Raw genomic sequence first — 18,565 nt, forward strand, 5'->3', positions numbered from 1 at the left:
GAGTGTCTCCCCCACGGATCCCCCCTTCGATCAACTGCTCTGTGCACAGTGCCGTGTGCACAGCCTTGACGAAGGTGCCTTGCATTTCCCCCCCCCCCCCGACATGACTTGTTAGCCTCCCATTGGCGCATGCCATGACGTGGGTCCACCACCACCCCCCTTCGATCAACTGCGATGTGCACGGTGCCGCATGCACATCCCTGACGAAGGTGCCTTGCATTTCTGCAGCAACTGTTTATTCAGTCAACAAATATACAGTACAGTTCGTTACATCTTAGCAAAGCAGATTCTTCTGTAGTACGTCTTCTTGGCGTTACAGGCTCTTGGCCCCATCCCTGGTGAATGGTAACCAGTCTTAATCTTCTGTCTATACTACGTTACATCTATACTACATAGCCCGGAGACCTATCTAATATATACAACATACAGTTATAAAATGACACAATATAAATAAATAGAAGTCAAGGGTTGGAGGCCAGCAAAGAGAAGAAGAAGTGTCTCTTCAGCCTGTGACCCCCTTTTAATACTGGTCACCAAAGAGTTAAATGTGACATCATCTGAGCCATTCTCCCAAACCTACAATTGGCTCAGACCCCTTGCAATGTCCTGACACACACCTACTTAATTAATATTGTAGTCGTTGGCTGTATCTGCATGTCATTAGAATTTCCCTATCCTACTAATATAATAAATGGGAAAGTTTGAATGTTTGGATGTTTGGATATTTGGATGTTTGGATGTTTGTTACTCGATCACGCAAAAATGGCTGAACGGATTTGAATGAAATTTGGCACACACATAGTACATGACCTGGAATAAAGTATAGGATACTTTTTATTCCCATAACCAAAAAGGGGGTGGAGACAAATACAAATTTCACTGAGAAAATGTAAACTGCAGCCATTCTTACACTGTTAATGGCAGGGTTCTCAAACTTTGCACAGTTGGTCACTGGGTGACTGGGATTAATATTCAGAAAGGTGGGAGGAGCCTGAAAAAGCCAATCATAATTCACCTATTGATTTTCAAGGGGAATATTTACATTGCTGCCATTCTTGCACAGTTAATGGCACAAGCCTCAAACCTGGTACATTTGATCATTGGGTGACTGGGTTTCAATTTGAGAAAGGGGGTGGAGCCACAAACAGCCAATTAGATTTGTTTCATTCCAATGCAAAATATTATTGATGCCAAACACCGCAAAGCTCACAAACTTGGTAATTGAGTAACTGATTAATTGTGTGTGAGGGTTAGAAAAGTGGGTACAGCCAACACCAGCCAAATACATAAGCGGGCAACATGGGGTCATAAGTGGACAGAGACAAATACAAATTTTACTGGGAAAAAGTAAACGGCAGCCATTCTTACACTATTAATTGTAGGGTTCTCAAACTTTGCACAGTTAATTACTGGGTGACTGGGATTACTATTCAGAAAAGTGGGTGGAGTCTACAAAAGCCAATTAAAAATTACCTATTGATTTTTCAGGGGAATATTTCATTGCTGCCATTCTTGCACTGTTAATAGCACAAGCCTCAAACCTGCTACAGTTGATCATTGGGTGACTGGGATTTAAATTGATAAAAGGGGGTGGAGCCACAAACAGACAATCTTATTTGTTTCATTTTAATGTAGGTTATGGTTGCCAAAAACCGCAAAGCTCACAAACTTGATCATTGAGTAATTGAGTAATTGTTTGTTAAATTTAGGAAAAGTGGGCGCAGCCAACACCAGCCAAATACATAATCGGGCAATACCGGATCATCAGTGGGTGGAGACAAATACACATTTCACTGAGAAAAAGTAAACTGCAGCCATTCTTACACTGTTAATGGTAGGGTTCTCAAACTTTGCACAATTGGTCACTGGATGACTGGGATTAATATTTAGAAAAGTGGGTGGAGCCTACAAAAGACAATCAAAATTCACCTATTGATTTTCAAGGGGAATATGTAATTGCTGCTATTCTTGCACTGTTAATGGCACAAGCTTTAAACCTGGTACAGTTGGTCATTAGGTGACTGGGGTTCAAATTTAGTCAAAGTGGTGGAGCCGCAAACAGCCAATCAGATTTGTTTAATCTCAATGCAAATTATTGATGCCAAAGACCGCAAAGCGCACAAACTTGGTCATTGAGTAATTGTGTGTTAGGGTTAGAAAAAGTAGGCGGAGTCAACACCAGCCAAATACATACCCGAACAATGTCAGGAAATCAGTGGGTGGAGAAAAATACAAATTTCATTGGGAAAATGTAAACTGCAGCCATTCTTACACTGTTAATGGTAGGGTTCTCAAACTTTGCACAGTTGGTCACTAGGTGACTGGGATTATTATTCAGAAAGTGGGTGGAGCATACAAAAGCCAATCAAAATCCACCTATTGATTTTTAAGGGGAATATTTAATTGCTGCCATTCTTGCATTGTTAATGGCACAAGCCTCTTGCACTGTTAATCACCTGTACCTGGTACACTTGGCCATTGGGTGATTTGGGTTCAAATTCAGAAAAGGGGTGGAGCCACAGCCAATCATATTTATTTTATTTCAATGCAAATTATTGATGTCAAGGACCGCAAAGCTCACAAACGTTGTCATTAAGTAATTAAGTAATTGTGTGTTAGGGTTAGGAAAAGGGGACGGGGCCACTGGCGTAACAATAGGGGATGCGACCCCTGCCACTGCGGGGGGGCCGGGGCCACCCTAGGGCCTCCTCGGGGACTTTTGTGGGGCAAGAGGGGTCGCAGATCGGTGAGGAGGGGAGACATTCCCCCCCTCCCTCACCTCGGGCTCTCCTCTTTGCGCTCCCCCTCCTGCAATTATTGATGGCAGCGGGCAGCGGCGGCAGGCAGGCTGAACACATACCTCCTTCTCGCCAGAGGTCTTCCAATCACTAAGTGCTTCATAGAACTGCCTGTGTAAACAGGAAGTTCTATGAAGCACTTAGTTATCGGAAGACCTCCGGCGAGAAGGAGGTATGCGTTCAGCCTGCCTGCTGCCACTGCCCGCTGCCACCAATAATTGCAGGAGGGGGAATGCAGAGAGGAGAGCCCGAGGTGAGGGAGGGGGGGGGAATGTCCCCCCTCCCCACCGATCTGCGCCCACGCTCTCCTCTCATGCTGTGACCCCTCCTGCCCCACAAAAGTCCCTGAGCGGGCTGTAGGGAGGTGGTGGGGGGGCCCGGATTTTTTTTTGCAGGGGGCCCGGGGATTTCTAGGTATGCCCCTGGGCAAGGCCAACACGAGCCAAACACATACCCGGGCAACGCCGGGCGTCCAGCTAGTTAATAATAAATGCCAATCAGTGGAATGGGGTACCTGCATCAAATCTGCAGCAGACAAAATTGACCCACCATCAAAGAGCACCCTCCAGTTGCCCCCATTCTTTAATCATAAGACAGCCAACCTGTCAGCAGTCAGTGTGCTCATTCAGTCTCTGTGAGCAGTTGGGTTCCAGAATGTACCAGTACTATATTGCTGCAATGCAGAGACCCTACACAATTTAGGACGCACTCAGCATAGTGCATTGGATTTTATAATTCTTTTTTAGGCAGGGACTATGCTATTAGTGTAGTTCTGTATTAAACAGCATTGGTGTCATTAAGAGGATCATTATTAGATTATTACCATTAGGAGACACAGTCAGCATATAATACAACAAAAGCTCTTAATGTGCAGAGGACAGCAGCATCTACTGATTAAGTAGCATTAAGTAATACTTAAAAGAACTGCATTGCTATCAGTGCTTAGCCTCATGATAGGTTAATATTAGGCACAGCTTGGACAAGGCATCTATCTAAGTCTGCAAGAAGAGCCACCCTATTATTCTGGAACTACAAGGGGCAATGATGTCATGTGATCACTATTGTTTCCTTCACAATTAAGGTGTGGACTGTGGATTGTGTTAGAGACAACTGAACTGAGAGGGATATGGAGGCTGCTATTTATTTCCTTTTAAATAATACCAGCCCTTCATACATTATTAGTATCTATATAACATTCCTGAAACAAGCATGCAGCTAATACTAAAAAGAAGGCATGTCCCAGCCAACAGCCCAGTGTACAAAAAGCAATAATGCTTCCTATACACAATTATATATGGCCCATATATGGAGTGATTTGGATAGTAATGTAAGGAATTGTGGTGGCAGAACCCAGTCTGCAAACCAAAAACACTCAATGGGTCATCAAGTAAAATCATGAAAAAACATTTATTTAGTACAAAAACACAGACCAAATCCAGCTAAATTATAACAGATAATAGACTTCCAATACATGCCATGAATACATGAATATTGAGGGGGTTGATTCTCTAGTAGCTATGTCCAGGTAAGTATCTAAAAGGCTGCAATGCATATAGTTTCAGAGAATTCTAACACAACATAGTTGTAATAGACTCTAAGCTATACTAGATGTCCAATTGCAACATCCAATATGGTGGTACTTTCTGTGCATGAGGAAAGCAAGTACTTGTATCCAGTTAGTAAGTTCTATGGAGAAGTTGGTAAACAGGTAGTTGTAACATATTCACAATGTCCACACAACAGAGAATAATGAAGATGATAGGTAGCTGTATTGTAGCTGTATTGTAAAAGGTAAATGATGTCCAGTCGCAACGTCTGATGTACTAAATAAATATATTTTCATGATTTGACTTGATGACCCATTCAGTGTTTTTGGTTTGCAGACTGGGTTCTGCCACCACAATTCCATGCAGTTAATCCTGTCAGATTTGTATCAGAAACATCTGATCTGCATGCTTGTTCAGGGTCTACAGGCTAAAAGAACTAGAGGCAGAGAATCAGCAGGATAGCCAGGCATGTACACTATTTCAAAAGGAAAAAATATGTCAGCCTCCATAGGCCTCTCACTTTGGTTGTCCTTTACATGTAGACTACACACTTTTCACATACTTTATGTAGCAAATCATTCAGTAAAACTGCAATCTATTAGAAGGGTTTCAGCTCTGCTTTCAAGTTTAACCAAACATTATTTTGTTTACATGTAAAGCTTGAAAATAAATGTTTGAAAAATAGATGTTCTCTATATATTATTTAAGGTCGTAAATAATATATATCAACAATAGGAAGCTAAAGCCATAGGTTCAAGTGACACAAAGAACTTTCAACCTCACATTGAGATAGATGGTCTATTCAAAGATAACTTCAAAAGACTGAGTTTCAAAATGAATTCATTACAGTTTATTAGATTTGTTCTGGCCAATATAAGTGCTGAGCCAACCAAACTAGAATCAAACTGATTGATTCAATTCAGCTTGTTTTCAGCAAAATGTCCTTCTCACACAAGTGATGGACTAAATAGAAAGGGCCGAGAAAGGCAGAAGTTCAGTCTGATAAACTTCAACATTACTCTCTGTATTGCAAATATCACAAGTATGAAAACAATTTAAAACAAAACTAAACAAAACTATGAAAATATCACAAAAATGTATTATAGATTTTTAGCTCACTGTTACACCCATTACTTCATTTCAAGTGTGCTAAAACTCTGACATAACATGTAATAAAAAAAAGTTTTCCTACTTTTTATAACCCATACAGTTACCATATTTGCTTTTGCGCACACGCAATATTGTCTGTTTACAAATGACACATTTCCAAAGTACAGTAATATCTACTCTGAAAGCTGCCATTGCATGTCATTACATTGCTGGTGTATTTATATATTAAAATCTATCTAGTGATCACTACACAGCCCTTTCTGCTTCTCAGCTTAGTAAAGCAGTTTGTTCATGTTTACATTGATTTGTCAAATATATTTAGTAAACAAAACATAATGTTATCACCTCTGTGGATGCGGCCAGAAGCTTGCCACTGAAACAAGGAGCTTCCCACTAAAGAACAAAGTGCAGTGTTTAACTGTTTGAATGCTGTTCTGCTTCAATTTAGTTATTTTTATGTTTGTTTGTTTTTCTGGAAGTAGATGATATGCTGTAGATAATCTTTTAGAACAAAGATACAATGCTGAGTTTCACACCACTTTAAGAACAAATGTCACTACTTAAAGAAAACCTGTAGTGAGAGAAATGTTAAAGAGAACCTGTACTGAGTAAAAATATTTAAAATGAACACGCGAGGTAACTTCAAATGAACATTACATAGTTACCTTGCCATCAGTTCCTCTCAGAAGCTCACCATTTTCTTCTGACAATAGTCCCTTCCAGTTCTGGCAATATTTTGTCAGATCTGAAATATATCAGTTGCTTTCAGTAAAATATCAGTTGCTGTCAGTTATAGCTGAGAGGAAAACTGATGTACCAGGTAATGCCCATGTTTCCCTATGGCTCAAGTGGGCGATGTTACAGTTTAACTGTGTGCTGACCAGAAAGCTGTTATGGGTAATCGTCATTTTCAAAATGGAAAATGGAAGAAAATTTCCTTGATCACAGTGAACAAACAGGACGCGGGACAGGAGAAAGACACTTAAGGAGTAGACAACATGGAAGGTAAGTATGACTTGTGTATGCTTATTTTGACTTTTAATTTTCAGTTCAGGTTTTCTTTAAGGATATCTGCTAATATCTTTCCAACAAAATGTAGCACATTGGTAGTAATAAAAACAAGGAACACCAAGAGCCCCAATAGTGTAATATGTACTGGTAAATGGTTACTAGATAGAGTAAATATTAATACTCACAAACCAGGGTTACCATTAGGCAACCACTGTAAAGGCAGGTGGGGAGATTTTCCTGACCCCACTCAGGAATAAGAAGTCACTCTCTGTAGATGAGAAAAAGGGGTTCAACCCTCCACCCAGGGTGGACTCAATATTATGCAGGAGAACAGAGGCGCCAAAAGGATAAAAGGAAGCTAAATGAGCTTAAAAACCAAATTCTTGGTAAATAGAGGAGGTAGTGGTGGACTTACCTCCTCCAAGTAGACACACAACGACTGTAGTAAACACAGTCAATATATTTTATTTATGAACTCCAAATATGCAACGCGTTTCGCAGGTTTGATCCCGCCTTATCAGGCAATAACAACGGAGCAATAGCATATGTGGTCAGTAGAAGAGCCAGGCACTTCTACTGACCACATATGCTATTGCTCCGTTGTTATTGCCTGATGAGGCGGGATCAAACCTGCGAAACGCGTTGCATATTTGGAGTTCATAAATAAAATATATTGACTGTGTTTACTACAGTCGTTGTGTGTCTACTTGGAGGAGGTAAGTCCACCACTACCTCCTCTATTTACCAAGAATTTGGTTTTTAAGCTCATTTAGCTTCCTTTTATCCTTTTGGCGCCTCTGTTCTCCTGCATAACATTGGTAGTAATGCCTGGAGAAGACTTCCACTGCTTTTAGGTAACTTTCTCAATTTGAAATAATGTCCAATCTATCTCATATCAGTCAAAAGCAGACGGATCAGTTGAGATATGTGAGAGTGCATGACAGTGATTATTTATTTATATCTATTAAGTTTTTGTTTGCTTATTTTCATGATGGACAATTTTTTTTTCAACCAGACTATGCGAATGTCCTTTTTGTAGCTGCAAACACAGAGTTTCAGCCAATAACTTGTCTACAATGCAGAATGACACTTAGTTAGGCTAGGTATATCCAACAATTAGATTAAAATCTATATAAGTCAAATATGGCTGGACTAGATAATATGGAAAGCTGTTTTCTGAAAATTAATCATTAATATATATATATCAGCTAGCAGATGTTGTAATGGATCCGAGTAAGAGAGACTAAAGTTAATAGTTCTTTGCAGTAAGCACATGGAAACAATCTTTTTTTTGACAACAGCAGTTTTTAGCATATCTAGAAAATGTAGCAGCAGCCACAGCTCAAAGAACACATGCAGAATATGGGCGGGGTTACTGTACCAGTGGACATTACTCTCTGTCCCACTCCCCAGGTAGGGCATAGGGAAAAATGTTAGCGTCTAGGTATTAGCAGCGTGGTGGCATTGCGTATAGCACTCTTGCTTTGCAGCAATAGGGTCCCATTTCCAATCTGGTCCAGGGTACAATGTACATTGTGTTTGTATGATCTCCATGTATTTGTATGGGCTTTCTTAAGACATGATGGGTTCCTCCCACATCCCAAAATACATTCCGGTAAATTATTAGGTTTCTCACAAATTTGGCCTTAGCTTAAGATAAGGGCATACGATTACGGCTATGGTAGGCATTCGATTATGAACTTCTCTAAAGGAATTGGTGACATAATGTGGACTCTGTAAAACATTGTAGAAGGTGTCAGCACCATATGCATACAAAATAATAATAGGAAATGCCAGCAGAGAATAAATGTATGTATGTGTAATTCAATTTTCCTTTGAGCCATTAATTCCAAATCATATAAACTATTTCTGAAATTACCTTTGAAGCATTATTTTTTGGTTGTTTTATTTAAATGCTTTCAAAGTCACTGACCATGACCAAAGAGGAATATGTAGATCAGATGTCCTGACATCAATGGCCATATGCTTTTACATGGTTGACTTAGAAAGCACCAGCGTGAAAGCCAGAAAATAAATTATTGGTGGGCTCAGGCCTCGAAAGAGGGTGTTACCCTACCTATTTCACCACTTCTCACTGATGTGTTGCATGCTGCTCTCCATCTTCGAAGACTTCCAGCTGTACAGCCAAACTTCCGGTTGTGATGGCAGAAGTGTCAGTAAGATGAAGAGTAAAGTCCAGCACATCAAGTGGCGATGACACAGGTGGGTTAACACTATTTGCCATAGCCCATGCCCATAAACACACAGGTTCATTTTTCACCCCAGGGGAGACTGAATTTCATACTCCCCAGCTCATCCTAGTTAACTTAGGTTTCCCATATTTATTTTCAGCTAAATCGCTTTATTATTTAATTCTACAGTAATCTTAGTCATTGCTATGAAGTTTCTTATAGGAGTGCCCCTTTATATCCCTAAATTTAATAATGGATACTGTAAGGCTGCAGGGCCTCAAAAATGTGATGCCCATGTGTCACAATGATTTTTGCATGCTGCAGAAATATGTATATATGAAAAGATGGGCAAAAATATTTAAGTAAAGGTTAATATATCATGTAAAGAAAACTATTCTTTTTTACTCTGTCAAGAATGTATTTGTTATGCAAATAAAGCAAAATTGTTAAAGTAAGACTACAGTAATCTGGTACTGTATTTTATGTCTCATAACTACAATTTCTTAAGACTCATTTAAAATTCTACACATCTTTATACAGACTAAAAAAAAAAATCACAAGGGTATGCCTTATTCACCAGTATGATAACATGCTAAAAAAAAAACATACCATTTCTATTTGTAAGGGATGCTTTATTTTCTTGCACAGAGGGGCATGCTAGTGGAAACAATGCAATATTCTAAAAGTCAATCACTGATGAATTGCCCAGTTTAAAAGCTCTTAGTAAAGTCATAAACTCCAAGAGATCTTTCAGCAGGAGTCCATAATATGCTCTAGAATCTATTCACATGACAATTTCCACCCAAAATGGTAGAATTCAATGAAGAGTGGACTGAAGGTATTGTAGCTACCAAGTTTATTGTTATGAAACAACCATATACTAGCGTATTCTTTCTACTCTCATGGTCATATATTAGTAGTAGTTCACAAAATGTAGAAATGATCTGTACATTGTGCAATAAAAACATAGCTTTTTTTGTGCAAGTGCTTTGCCATATTTAGAATAAGAAACTCTCTCTAAAACGAAATGCATTTGGGAGGAAGCGACTGATGGCTCATGAAAGAAACAACATTTGCAGATGTATATAAACACAACATTAAAGTTGATGAAATGTATTTACATACTTATCTAATGAGACGGGTAGGCAAGGAAATATTTTAACATTCCCAATTTTCATCTTTACCGGGTCCTTGTCATTGTGCACAGATGGTTCTTTGCTGTGTCCTAGAAAAAGAAAATACATTATTATTTAAAGAAGAAGAAAAGAAACCAAGTTGCGGAAGAATATCAAAGAAACTGAAAAAATGAGACAGGCCGAGGTTTTAAACGATGCAGAATTAACTGAGACACACAGAGGATAATAACCAAGGCATCCAGGAGTTTATTACATACCCAGCTGGCAAAAAAAATAGAAAAATAAAATAGAAAAAATAAAAATGCGTTTTCCAATGCACTTCTCCATATTGGATATAAATAATGCAGCGATCATCTGCTTAATACTGGGACATTCATATTCAATGCTCCTAATACAGACATTTGGCTTCTTTAAAATGTATGCTGCCCCGGCATCCTACACAGGAGCTCAATGAGCTCAGAAGCAGTTAACGGTGTCACTGTGTCTATATTTCTAAATAATAATGTACATATTATTTAACATTAAATATAAATCAGGAATAATAAGTCTGATGCATGGGGATTTAAACATATCTAAGCTATGGCATGGCTCGCTAATAGTTGCATAGGAAATGCCTCTGTCCACATATATGTATGTATATATGTGTGTGTGTGTATATATATCACAGTTTATTTCTTCTCTGCATTTTCCATGTGCCATTTTTAAAGCTTTGCATTATATACATTCCTGCTTGTCTCATTTAATTCTGCGTTTCTTTCCGAAATAAGCCGGTTATCTCATTGTTCCACATTCTCCTTCATGGCTCTCCCTTTTTGTTCTTTCCTCTTTAAATAGTAAGTTATTTTCTTCTCTTCAAACCAGCACAAAGCCTAACTGCAAAGCCATTCTTGTGTGACAAGGTGCAGCATTAAAAAAGTCATACTTGTTGCTTTAAATAAACTACTTTGCTTCAGTTTAATAAATCCTGAAATGCAGGGTACACTGCCATGCCAAAGAAAAGACAAGGTTGCCAGAGAAGCTATGAATCCATGAAAATGATAAAAGACTTCAGTACAATATATAGGAAGCAAAGTCAGTTTCACATAACCTAGTTGCATCACATGAAAACATACTCTAATTCTAAATAAGAAGATGGCATTAATTTGAATCCAGTGCAGATGGATTTGATGCAAGCATCCTGTAAACAGCGCACTGACAGTGTTTTTACCAATATGTTGGTATATCAAGTTTGTGACACTGTTATCTTTGGTGTTTTGGTACATCTCCCCCTAGATTACCTTTAAAGTGAACCCGAGGTGAAAATAAACTCATGCGATAAACAATCATATCCATCCTCCTACTCATAAAAATAACTTTTTTATAGATATTTCTTGATTTTATTTTATATAAAAATTAACAAAGTAGATTGAATGTTTTGTTGTCTCTGCTCAGTGGCAGCCTACTAAGTGTCCCTGAGTGAAAATACATGAACTATTGACCTTTTCTTATCTCTTTCTGCTCTCAGAAGTTTTATTCTGCCAAGAAACCTTTTATGGCTGTACTTTGCTTATTAGTAATGTTTACTACATTCACGACTAGGTACTGACAAAACACAAGCTGTCACTTTCATGCCTAAAAATTACCTCTTTCAGGTAGCAAAATTAAGCAAGTAAAACAGACTGGCTATTAATATGTTTTGCACTCTACATACATGTTTGTCTCATCATGTCACTGTTATCCCTTTCCAGGTACCAAACCCTAACTTTTACCCTAATATTTACCCCTCCCTATACCTCCCATTGTAAAATCCTTCTTCACCATGATTTGCATTCCTAAATATATCATAGGTAGTAACGCTTTTACTGCTTTACTGCTAGCAAGGTACATCACTGCAGATTGTTGTGTGTTCCACAGTGAGCAGAAACAACACCTGGTTTTCTGAGTGTTTTGAGGCAGAAGGCAGGGTGTCATCATAGCATGGGCTAGTAGAATGCACATAGACAGCAGTCCTGGGCTATAAGTTGCTGATGTGCCAAGGTCTGTGGGTTGGACAGCACTACAGGCCCAATCTTCAACAATGGAAAGTAGAGATGAAGAGACTCTTTCTTTCTCAAGTCATAGAGACTCCTCCTTTCTAAAGCCTATGTCAGTGTCAGCCAGATACTACTGACATAGGTTTAAGAAAAGAGGAGTCTCCTCCTAAATGTCGCTGTATGCTGTTACAATTTAGTTTCTTTTAATAAACTAAAGAGCAATGTCAGGGCCAGCCTTAGGTTTCACAGCGCCCTGAGCGATACCTGATTTTTGTGCCCCCCCCTTCATCCTCTTCCCGCGTGCACACACGCATGCACGCACACACACACACACAAACACACACGCACGAACGAACGCACACACACACAGGCCCATTTGCAATTCACCTTTTCTCCTGAGTTACCTCCTAGGACAGTGGTTCCCAACCTTTTTGACGTCGTGACACATCGCGCCAAATGTTCAGATCTCTGTGACACATCACATATGTATAATAGAAAAAATACTATTAATAGCCATTAATGGATGGAAAAAGTGCATTATCCTGAATATACTTAAAAATGAAGGCTAGAACCTTTCAGGAATATTAATAAAAACAATAAGTGGGACAGTTAGCCCCCCCCCCCCCCATTTAGAATGATAGCACAGCAACGACAATTTGCACCACGTGTTATAGCCGCAGTGCGTGCCCCCCCCCCCCCAAAAAAAAAAAACGCCCTCAGACTCAGTATAGGTGCCCCCAGTATAGGATCTCATGTGTAGGTGCCCTCAATATAGGTTGCCAAGCATCGGTGCCCCCAGTATAGGAAGTCAGTTGAAGGTCTCCATTGACCCCATAGGTAGCCAGGCATTGGTGCCCTCAGTAAAGGTAGCCAGCTATAGGCGCCCCCTTAGAAGCTGGCACCCTGAGTGACCGCTCTGGTCACACAGGTCAAAGGCCGGCTATGAAGAGCATAATTACACTTTGATGGTACCGGTCTCTACTTTTCATCATAGTATGGGCTAGAATGGTATAACTACATTGGGCAGCCCCCCTCCCCCCCACCCCCTGAGGTCGACTGAAGCTGCTTGGTATTTGGCTGGTGGCACGGCACTTGCAAGCTGAAAAGGAAGTGGAGGAAACCTGCATAAAGCTGGGAGCGGGTATGTATAATGCTCCACTGCACTGCCTCTCTGTATTAATAATATACTCTGTACAGCACTGCGGAAGATGTCTGAACTATATCAATACTAAATATTAATAAAGTTGATAATAAAGGACCTACCCCAGGCAACCGGACACCCCCATAACCCCTGCTATAATTACACCTGTGCTAGGCTAAGCATTGCTGGAAGGGTGAAGTTCCATGCCAATGTACAACAGTATATAGATTTAAGTGTTTCTGATCCTGAAATTCAGATAGTTAACCTAAAATTGGGTGATTGAATAAATGTAGTATATTCTGTTATACATAACTGTGGCACCTCTTTAAAGGGAACCTGAAGTGAGATGGACACAAAGGCTGCCATATTTATTTCCTTTTGAACAATACCAGTTGCCTGACACCCTGCTGATCTTTCATGGATCAGTAGTGTTTGAATCACACACAAAATAAGCATGCAGCTAATCTGGTCATATTCTTGGTGTAATGGTTAGAGCTCTTGCGTTGCAACAATGGGTCCCCAGTTCTAGTCCCAGCTAGGTTAACATCTGCAAGGAGTTTGTATGTTCTTGTGGGTTTCCTCTGGGCACTCCGGCTTCCTCCCACATCCCAAACACATATAGAAGTTAATTGGCTTCCCACTAAATTGGCCCTAGACTAATATACATACACTACATGATACATACATAGACATAGAACTATGGTAGGGAATAGATTGTGAGCCCCTCAGAGGGACAGTTAACTGACAAGACAAGAATAGAGTCTCCGTGCAAAGTTGCGTAAGATGTCGGTGCTATACAAGTACTAAAAAATAATAATAATTCTTGTCCAAACATCTAATCTGCATGCTTGTTCAGGGTCTAAGGCTCCTACAAGTATTAGACGCAGAGGATCAGCAGGACTGTCAGGCGATGATGTGTATTGTTTAAAATCAAATAAATATGGCAGCTTCCAGATCTCTCTCACTTCCGGATTCCTTTAAAGAGGTACCACAATTATGTATAGCCTTTAAGGTTAATTGCTTTTTTGATGCCTAACTAACTACTAAAGCTAACCTCCCCCTACCCTATCCCCTGAACCTCCTGATCTATGTCTATCCCCAAGTGAAAACTATGACACTCACATGTCTGCCATTTTGCATCAAGCACGCAATTTTCCCCCTGTAGCCCAGTTTCCCTCTCCTACAATAAAATTCTACTTGATGATAATATTAGCTTCAATGACAGGTGTCTACCAATAATTCAACAAGAATTGTTTACACTCGTCACAGGAATGGAGAAGCACCCATGCAAGAAGACTTTGGTGTGCCTCAGCTCACGGTCACGGTACCACGTGGCCAAACATCAAACAGTCCACAAAGCTGGCACCACTAATAGAGTAAAGCTATGATTTTTTTATTTCTATGGCATTAAAATGACATTAAGTCAGCATTTATAGCTATGGCGACAGCCCGCTGTTTCAAGCTTGACGCCCTTTATCAAGCCATGCTGCTATAACAAACAGTGGAAAAAAACCTTCTTTAAATAGTGTTCAATACATCAATAAACCTATGAATTTAAAATAGTTTCCACCAATGAGAGAGCCAGGAAAACAATGCATACCTGATAGGGAACGTCTCAGAGACATGCGGAATCCCCTGGCCAATTAAAAAGCTTGCACTGCCATTATGCATATGCGTAAGAGACTTCTGCATAAGCGATCAGTAGATCATCACGTGTGGTACACAGAAAAATATACGCATGCGTCACAAAAAAGTAAGCAAGAAGCCCAGAGTAAATCGCTGACCAATAAGAAAATTCCAAGGCTGCCCAACCCACAGCGCCACCTCCCAAAGTAGAGGGGCACAGGCCAGCCAATCACAGAGAAGATCAGTGTAACCAAGGCTGCTCGCAACCATAAAAATACATATAAAAAATACCATTGCGAAATGTAGCATAAAAACAACCATGTCACTTACCACAAAATTAAAAAAAAAACAGTGCATTCCTTGTTGGCTCAATCATAGGTTCATATTAGCATTGTAAATATCACAGACCAACAAAGTCAATACCACTCTGAAAGGGACATTATGAAAAAAATGTAAATACAAAATCTCAGATCATAATCACGATTCAATCCCCCCTGACACACAACACCCAGTTTCCTAAGCCACCAAGTTCCTTTTGCTACAACTCTTTATAGCACTGCCAAAGTTGTGACTCGTCTATTTATTGTGAATTAATAATAACATTTGCAAGAAAACAATAAAAGTGGACTTTAATGAAGCAACTGAATTGGCCCAAGCAATTTGTGACAAATCTATTTATCCAAGCTTCTGTATCTCTTTCTCTCCTCCCCTGATCATTTTTTGTGTCACGTTTAACAAAAGTGAAACAAATGTATAAAAAGAACAATTTACTTTTTATCTTTAATAACCCCTTGTCAATCAGTAATACTTTAGCTTCAAAACTTTGATTACAATATTTCATTTTTTCCTACATATCTTTAAGAAGAGAGAGAGAGAGAAAGAGATAGAGAATAGTGTATGTTTTAAATATACTGTATTACAATACACAAGTATATTGCAATCATTGAGGTTAGCTATAAAATTAGGTCACTTTAAATTGTCACTTTGAATTAGTTTTTCACATAACATGTCATCAGTATGAATGTCAATTTGTAAGTTAAAGTGACCCCGAACGCAGTGAAAAAATGCCATTCTGAACTTACCTGGGGCTTCTTCCAACCCCTCTGTAGTGCATGAGGTTCCTTGGCGCCCTCTGGGCTCCCTCCAGTCTTCTACTGGTGGCTCTGTTTGCTGTGCATATAAAAAAAAGCTGAGTGCCTAAGGTAGGTAACTATATATATATATATATATATATATATATATATATATATACTGTCACTTTTTTATAAGTGTTTTATGGTTGCATGGTGGTAACTATGGGGAGAGTGGAATTAATGGTGTAATAAATAATTGGTAATATATTTTATTTATTTTAATGTAACATACTGTCTTTTTATGTTTTGGACCCTAGATGTCATCACATTTTTTTACTAAACAGTACACGAGAAGTAATATGTAAGAGTTTGTGTTTACATGTTTTTGTTGATGACCACTGGCATCTCGCTGATGCCAGTAATCATCACTGCGGGTACTTTGATCGGCTTTGGGAACACATGTTCCCATTCACCGTTCACTACTCTGCTGCAGGGGGTCACACGCTGTAAGTAAATACAAAGATACATGTATCTACACCCCTGGTTGATAAGTGAAGTATACAGAAGTATAGATACACTGTCCAGCAGTTTGGAGCAATTTACAGTTAATTCTGAGAAAAAAAACGTGTTTTGATCTTATCTGGAAATGACATGGAATATAGTGCTCTAAAAATTAAATAAAATAGAGAGAAAAAATTTCTTCAGTTGTGGAAAGCCACCATTTTATGGGTCTTCGAGGGTAGCAAGGGAAAGATCCAGATTGATTATTGCCCAGCTTTGTGAAATTTCTCAATGGTACATTGTTACAAAATCACTAAAATGCACTTCCTGGACTCCCAATAACAGCACTGTTCATTGGCAGTTTATTTTAAGTTTTATTTGTCATGTTAAAAAAATGCTTTACTTTGTGTACAGCAGCATTGTGCACTTTCTCAAAGATATGTCAGTTGAATCAGAAGCTATTTTATGTTATTATGAGCCTTAAAGTGAACCTTAAGTCATGCAAAAAAAATGAGTTTTATTCACTTGGGGCTTCCCTCAGCCCCCTGCAGCCGATCGGTCCCAACGCCGTGTCTCTCTGATCCTCCCGTCCCCGCTGGCGACCACTTCCGGTTTTGCCGTCAGGACCTAACAGGCATCTCTCGCGTTCCCATGCCTGTCGGGTCCTGATGGCGAAACCGGAAGTGGTCGCCGGTGGGGACGGGAGGAACAGAGAGACACGGCAAGGACACCGATCGGCTGCAGGGGGCTGAGGGAAGCCCAAGGTGAGTAAAACTCATTTGTTTTGCATGACTTAAGTGCCTCTTTAACTGATTTCAATTTAGCAAACAGCATTAGATGTGCTTTGATCCGCTTCTCTGGAAACCCTTGTATCAATATTGACAGAGGACAAAAAAGGTTGTTTTGTCTTTTGTTGTTGAAGGGACTCCCTTGGAGGATTTTTCTTTTACAAAATTAGTAAAAAAAAAAAGTTTCTTGGAATGGCCTTTATGGAGAAAACTGCAGGCATTGGTTTAGAAGATGATGGACCTGGAGAGATCTTTACTACTAACAAGAAGAAAACAAAAGCAGAAGGCTCTTTCTGGTTGAACTCGATGGATGTATGTCTTTTTTCAACCCCCAACAAATAACTATGAAGCTTCCAAACCCAAAGTTATTTAATGTACGAGATGGGAAGAAGAAGAAACTGATGGGTTGGAAAGAAGGAAAGAGAGAGTGACAGAGATGCCTGGCTCTTCTACTGACCACATATGCTGTTGCTCCATTGTTATTGCCTGATGAAGCAGGATCAAACCTGCGAAACGCGCTGCATATTTTAGGAGTTCATAAATAAAATATATTGACTGTCTTTACTACAGTCGTTGTGTGTCTACTTGGAGGAGGTAAGTCCACCACTGCCTCCTCTATTTACCAAGAATTTGGTTTTTTAAGCTCATTTAGCTTCCTTTTATCCTTTTTGGCACCTCTGTTCTCCTGCATAATATTGAGTCCACCCTGGGTGGAGAGTTGAACCCCCTTTTTCTCATCTACAGAGAGCGACTTCTTATTCCTGAGTGGGGTCAGGAAAAAATCTCCACACCCGCTTTAACAGTGGTTGCCTAATGGTAACCCTGGTTTGCGAGTATTAATATTTACTCTATCTAGTAACCATTTACCAGTACATATTACACTATTGGGGCTCTTGGTGTTCCTTATTTTTATGTATACTAGGGTTTGCTTCTCCTTATGCACTGGTGCAACAATAGGGGCCCAGGGGCTAATGAAGCCAGGGGGACTAAGAATCCTGATCCTGTGTGCACCCCCCCCCCTTTCCCCATGGACACCGGATTTTAACAAGGGGTAAAAATAACAATGCCAGTGTAAGCATGCAGAGCCCAACTTCAGATCAAAGTACTGCACACGACGAGTCAGTCAGAAACTCAGGCCCCATAAGCCTGCAAAGGCAATAACAACAAAAAAGGAAACAAGCATGTCTGCAGCAACAGGGGAACTCACTCTCCAGATTCGTGGCATCCTAATGTCACTGGATTACTGTTCTGGGACTGCCCGATATTCCTCTTCCTTTGAGTATCAGTTGTTGTCAGCATTCTCACTGCAGAAGTGGGGGAGTTTCCACCAAAACTCTCCAATCAGGGAAGTCCATTGCAGGCAAGTTCAAAGCAGAAGTGAATTTTGGAAGATCATCACAGTGTGCAGGACAACAGTTCTGCCATTAACTGTTGCAATTATAGCAAAGGGATATCCCATTTCCCATCTGTAGGTTTCTTCTTGTTGCCTGATTGCAAACAATGATCCCATTTGTGTTCAATGCTGTTAAAAGCCTTATTGCCTACCATTGGAGACCTATGAACCGCCCTCTGTTAGGGCCTGAGCCCAATAACGCAGTTGTGCACAGTTGTGTGCAATTGTGTCCGCTTT

General features: G+C 39.8%; 1 protein-coding gene across 4 annotated transcripts in view; it reads right to left on the reverse strand.

The window, feature by feature from the left end:
- Positions 1 to 18,565, reverse strand: part of SGCZ (sarcoglycan zeta) — a 1,116,694-nt gene that overhangs the window by 476,781 nt on the left and 621,348 nt on the right. For 3 of the 4 annotated variants that reach the window (XM_068278609.1, XM_068278611.1, XM_068278613.1), the window contains one exon: positions 9,784 to 9,883. The exons of the other annotated variant lie outside the window; for it this stretch is intronic. The gene's annotated coding sequence lies outside the window, so the exon portion shown is untranslated. The remainder of the gene's footprint in view (positions 1 to 9,783; positions 9,884 to 18,565) is intronic. 4 annotated transcript variants of the gene reach the window in all.

Source organism: Hyperolius riggenbachi, chromosome 1 (assembly GCF_040937935.1).
Source record: "Hyperolius riggenbachi isolate aHypRig1 chromosome 1, aHypRig1.pri, whole genome shotgun sequence".
Taxonomy (NCBI): Eukaryota; Metazoa; Chordata; class Amphibia; order Anura; family Hyperoliidae; genus Hyperolius; species Hyperolius riggenbachi.